This window comes from Elephas maximus, chromosome 7 (assembly GCF_024166365.1).
Source record: "Elephas maximus indicus isolate mEleMax1 chromosome 7, mEleMax1 primary haplotype, whole genome shotgun sequence".
Classification (NCBI taxonomy): Eukaryota; Metazoa; Chordata; class Mammalia; order Proboscidea; family Elephantidae; genus Elephas; species Elephas maximus.
The window spans coordinates 119,821,345-119,827,668 of record NC_064825.1 but is presented as its reverse complement, the minus strand read 5'-3'; the positions used below and the strand labels follow the sequence as shown (position 1 = coordinate 119,827,668).

The window sequence follows — 6,324 nt, the reverse complement described above, 5'->3', positions numbered from 1 at the left end:
CACAATTCGTGTCAGCTACAAACTGAGATGAAACTATTTATATGGAGATGATTCAAAGAGGGGGAGTGGGGAGAGAGAACTAGTCTTGTTCCTTCTAGAGTCCAACTCAACCCTGACTGAATTAGAGTCACAGCTCAAAATGTGAACTAATATACTGTCAGTTTGATTCTTTCTTCTATGGATGCAACTCTCCACAGAGAAAAGCTGTTATCTCAACGGCCTGACGAAACCACTCAGTATTGATGGGATTTGTGTTTCTGGCCTACCCCTCCCACCCTGAGCTGAGAATCCTAGTCTTCCTTGGAATCAGCCTGGTTTATGCATTGGTCATCACTGGAAATGTCCTCATTGTGTTGGCCATCCAGAGAGAAGCCTGCCTACACACACCCGTGTACTATTTCCTGGGCAGCCTCTCAGGGGTAGAAATATGCTACACTCCTGTAGTTGTGCCCCATATACTGGCAAACACCCTAAAGACACAGAAGACCATAACTCTTCCGTGAGTGGCTGCACCACCCAGATGGCATTCGTCATTGGACTTGGAAGCACTGATTGCTTCCTCTTAGCTGTCATTGCCTATGAACGGTATGTGGCCATCTGCTACCCTTTACAGTGCCCTCTCATCATGACTTTGACTCTCTGTATATGCTTGCTTGTGGCTTCTGTAGTCATTGTCTTCTTCCTGTCTGTACAACTGGTGGCCTTCATCTTCTCTCTGCCATTCTGCCAGGCTCGGGGTATTGAGCACTTCTTTTGTGATGTGCCACCAGTGATGCGGCTCGTTTGTGCCAACAGCCACTTCCATGAGTGCTCAGTGCTGGTGGCAGCCCCACTAGCCATTGCTATGCCTCTGTTTCTCATTGCTGCCTTCTCTGCCTTCATAGTGTCTGCTGTGCTCAGGATCCACTCAGCAGCTGGCCACAGCCGAGAGTTCTCCCCCTGCTCCTCCCACTTCACTGTGGTCCTGCTGCAGTATGGCTATTGTGCCTTCATGTACCTGGGTCCCAGCTCCAGCTACTCCCCCAAGAAGAATCAGCTCCTCTCACTGGTCTACACACTGGGCAAGAATAGCTAGGGTACAGGACAACCTATCAGGTGAGGTTTGGTTCCAGACCACGCACCTAAGATTTCATCTGATGTTAAAACTGGTATAAATTATCTGGATAATGTTTTTCTATGTGTACCAGGGATCTTAAAAAGGTTTCTACCATTTGACTCAGGTATTTCTCTTCTAGGAAAGAAATACATAAGCAAATCAGCATAATAAACTAATATAAAACTGCATTATGAGATTGTATCCAGGTATCAGCTGGAAAGAGATGGCTCATTAAAAAGGTTTCAACTGGGGAAAAAAATGTTATAAAAGGATTATCCACAGAAGTGTGGGTAGGGGAACCAACAAAGAATGGAAATGTACATACAAGCAAAAACTGGGAGCCATTATCCCCATTGACCTGAAGGATAAAAAGAAAGTACCATGTAAGAGATCAATGAGAGCTAGAGCTGTGGAGAGAGGCCACTTGATAGGAACTGTCGTTTTTGTATAAAAGCCTAATGACAGAAATAATCCAGGCAAGGAGAGAGCAGGGCGGTAAATACCCTGGCTTCTTTCTACTGCCACCCTCCTATCTGTTGCCCTGTCTCCCACTGGCCAAACCCCACCGAAAGCAAGAAGTCAGAGGAGACTGGACAATTCAGTCTACAGAAGTCAACCTCGCGGGGCACAGAACAGGGCACAGAAGAGCAGAAACTGTATATTGGGGGTTAGGGGCAATCATAAAATAACCAGAACAAAGATTGTTTATCATAACATCATATTAAAAATGAAAATGCATTAAGAATCCAATTTCCTCATAATAAAGTATTTTTGTATGATGGAATAGTGCGCAGCCTTTAATTGACATTTCCAAATAATAATTATAAGTGATAGCTAACATTAAGTGCTTACTATTATCCAGGAACTGTGCTAAATGATTATATTATTGTAAGATACATACATATATATCAGCATATACTCTTATATATATTATATATAATCATAACATAATTATTTAAAATTTATGTTACAAAATTATAAAATATATTCACTTAATCTTCAAAAACTCCAGTGAAATAAGGTTGTTATTATCCCTATTTTCTACAAATGAAACAGAGTCACAGAGAGTATAAGTAACTGGCATGCTGTCACGCAACTAACTTGTGGTGGAGCTAGGATTTGAACTCAGGAATTCTGGCTTCAGGGCCAATGTTAATATTTATAATCATGAGTACCAAAAGCAAGATATAAAACTGTGTTTACATAAACATACAAAAATCACTTGGATTCCTCTACATCAACAAAAAGAACACCGAAGAGGAAATAACCAAATCAATACCATTCACAGTAGCCCCCAAGAAGATAAAATACTTAGGAATAAATCTTACCAAGGATGTAAAAGACGTATACAAAGAAAACTACAAAGCTCTACTGCAAGAAATTAAAAAGGACATACATAAGTGGAAAAACAAACCTTGCTCATGGATAGGAAGACTTAACATAGTAAAAATGGCTATTCTACCAAAAGCCATCTATACATACAATGCACTTCCGATCCAAATTCCAATGTCATTTTTTAATGTGATGGAGAAACAAATCACCAACTTCATATGGAAGGGAAAGAAGCCCCGGATAAGCAAAGCATTACTGAAAAAGAAGAAGAAAGTGGGAGGCCTCACTCTACCTGATTTCAGAACCTATTATACAGCCACAGTAGTCAAAACAGCCTGGTACTGGTACAACAACAGGCACATAGACCAATGGAACAGAATTGAGAATTCAGATATAAATCCATCCATGTATGAGCAGCTGATATTTGACAAAGGCCCAGTGTCAGTTAATTGGGGAAAAGATAGTCTTTTTAACAAATGGTGCTGGCATAACTGGATATCCATTTGCAAAAAAATGAAACAGAACCCATACCTCACACCATGCACAAAAACTAACTCCAAGTGGATCAAAGACCTAAACATAAAGACTAAAACGATAAAGATCATGGAAGAAAAAATAGGGACAACGTTAGGAGCCCTAATACAAGGCATAAACAGAATACAAAACATTACCAAAAATGATGAAGAGAAACCCGATAATTGGGAGCTCCTAAAAATCAAACACCTATGCTCATCTAAAGACTTCACCAAAAGAGTAAAAAGACCACCTACAGACTGGGAAAGAATTTTCAGCTATGACATCTCAGACCAGCACCTGATCTCTAAAATCTACATGATTCTGTCAAAACTCAACCACAAAAAGACAAACAACCCAATTAAGAAGTGGGCAAAGGATATGAACACACACTTCACTAAAGAAGATATTCAGGCAGCTAACAGATACATGAGAAAATGCTCTCGATCATTAGCCATTAGAGAAATGCAGATTAAAACTCCGATGAGATTCCATCTCACTCCAACAAGGCTGGTATTAATCCAAAAAACACAAAATAATAAATGTTGGAGAGGCTGTGGAGAGATTGGAACTCTTATACACTGCTGGTGGGAATGTAAAATGGTACAACCACTTTGGAAATCTATCTGGCATTATCTTAAACAGTTAGAAATAGAACTACCATACAACCCAGAAATCCCACTCCTAGGAATGTACCCTAGAGAAACAAGAGCCTTCACACAAACAGATATATGCACACCCATGTTTATTGCAGCTCTGTTTACAATAGCAAAAAGCTGGAAGCAACCAAGGTGTCCATCTACGGATGAATGGGTAAATAAATTGTGGTATATTCACACAATGGAATATTACGCATCGATAAAGAACAGTGACGAATCTGTCAAACATTTCATAACATGGAGGAACCTGGAAGGCATTATGCTGAGCGAAATGAGTCAGAGGCAAAAGGACAAATATTGTATAAGACCACTATTACAAGATCTTGAGAAATAGTATAAACTGAGAAGAACACATACTTTTGTGGTTACGAGGCAGGGAGGGAGGGAGGGAGAGGGGTTTTTACTGATTAATTAGCTGATAAGAACTGCTTTAGGTGAAGGGAAGGACAACACTCAATACATGGAATGTCAGCTCAACTGGACTGGACTGGACCAAAAGCAAAGAAGTTTCCGGGATAAACTGAATACTTCAAAGGTCAGCAGAGCAAGGGCGGGGGTTTGGGAACCATGGTTTAAGGGGACTTCTAAGTCAATTGGCAAAATAATTCTATTATGAAAACATTCTGCATCCCACTTTGAAATGTGGCGTCTGGGGTCTTAAAAGCTAACAAGCGGCCAGCTAAGATGCATCAATTGGTCTCAACCCACCTGGAGCAAAGGAGAATGAAGAACACCAAGGTCACACGACAACTAAGAGCCCAAGAGACAGAAAGGGCCACATGAACCAGAGACCTACATTATCCTGAAACCAGAAGAACTAGTTGGTGCCTGGCCACAATCGATGACTGCCCTGACAGGGAGCACAATAGAGAACCCCTGAGGGAGCAGGAGATCAGTGGGATGCAGACCCCAAATTCTCATAAAAAGACCATACTTAATGGTCTGGATGTGACTAGAGGAATCCCGGCGGTCATGGTCCCCAAACCTTCTCTTGGCACAGGACAGGAACCATCCCCGAAGACAATTCATCAGACATGAAAGCGACTGGACAGTGGGTGGGAGAGAGATGCTGATGAAGAGTGAGCTAATTATATCAGGTAGACACTGGAGACTGTGTTGGCATCTCCTGTCTGGAGGGGGGATGGGAGGATAGAGAGAGTTGGAGGCTGCCAAAGTTTTCACGAAAGGAGAGACTGGAAGGGCTGACTCATTAGAGGGAGAGCAAGTGGGAGTAAGGAGTAAGATGTATATTAACTTATATGTGACAGACTGACTTGATTTGTAAACGTTCACTTGAAGCTCAATAAAAGTTAATTAAAAAAAACTGTATTTACAGCATGATTCAAATTTTGAAAATTACACATATGTGCACATATTTAGGAAAGATGATAGATGTAAGTGTCCCAAAATACTATGATCATCACTGCTTTGAGGGATAATAAATAAGCTTCATTTTCATTATTTATTTTTAGATTTTTCCATATTTTCTATAATACAAATGTATTATTTTTAAACTCAGAGAAAATAATTTTTGGAAAACATTTTCATAATCAATCTGATGACCACAGATTGCTTTGCATCGTATGAAATTATTGCTATTTGACTGTTTTTGATCTATAAAGAAGCAATATCATGTTTCAACATAATGCATTCACTTAGTCCATAAACCTCCCATCTTCCCAGCAAGAATTGCCTGCTACCGATCACATATTCCTATATTAGCACTTTTTCCTTTTGTGATTTCTTTTTCCCTTCGACACTACCCTTGATGGTTTTTAATTAAATTATTTTAATTTAATTTTACATAACGATAGTGAGAAGGACTATAAAATACAATTCATTCTGATCCTATCTCCTCCTTCTTGGGAACAATTATGGTATAACACCAAACTAGAATTTCTCTGCCTGTAAATAAGTGATGGAAGAGAGGAGGGAAATTCACCTGTTGGAGGACTGCTTTACAACATGCCAGGCCAAAGTCGAGACACCACCTTAATTGTAGTGAAATATTAATTCTGGATATTAGCGGGAATGTAGAAAGAAAGAAGTATGTAAGAAGAAAAGGAAGGAAGAAAGAAATGGAAGAAGAAAATGTGGCAGGGAGGGAGGTAGGTGTCCGAGTTTATTTTAACGGTACTTTTCTTTCTGTATTTGATGCCATAAATCACATTTCAAATTAACGTGGAACTCACAAAAAAAAGAAAAAGAGAGAACTCAAGAAAGAAGGGTTGAATTATAAGGCTACTGGAGAAAGTCTTTGAAGGACTAGTCACATATTAATGGGCACCTACAGGTCCCCTTCATTGAGACCTATTAACAATGAAGGATGAGCTTTACTTCTTTAATGAAAAAAGCACCCCACAAACATATGAGTCTAGAAGTTTGACAAGAGTTTTTCTATCCGCAAGAAGTACAAAATTTCTATAAATCCTCAATGAGAAGCTGAAAATAAACATATTTTAATGGGAATTTACTCAAGTCTCTCGCATTTGTACTGTAGGAAGCAAAAATTAGCTCCCCAGAGACTTGAATAGAAAATTCACAAAATCAGAAACATAACCAGTAAACCAAATCTGATAAATGTCACTCATTAACACACACTCATACAATGGTAATAACACTAAAATGTTATTATAAATTAATAATCTTGGATATTGGGGAAAGCATAGGGCAACTTGTATTCCCATCCATTAAACTATTTTTGAAAGTGATTTGGCAACTCAA

The 6,324-nt window shown here is 39.4% G+C and overlaps 1 pseudogene; it reads left to right on the top strand.

The window, feature by feature from the left end:
• The first annotated feature begins 233 nt into the window (after positions 1-233).
• Positions 234-1,075, top strand: LOC126080595 (olfactory receptor 10W1-like; annotated as a pseudogene).
• Positions 1,076-6,324: the final 5,249 nt, after the last annotated feature.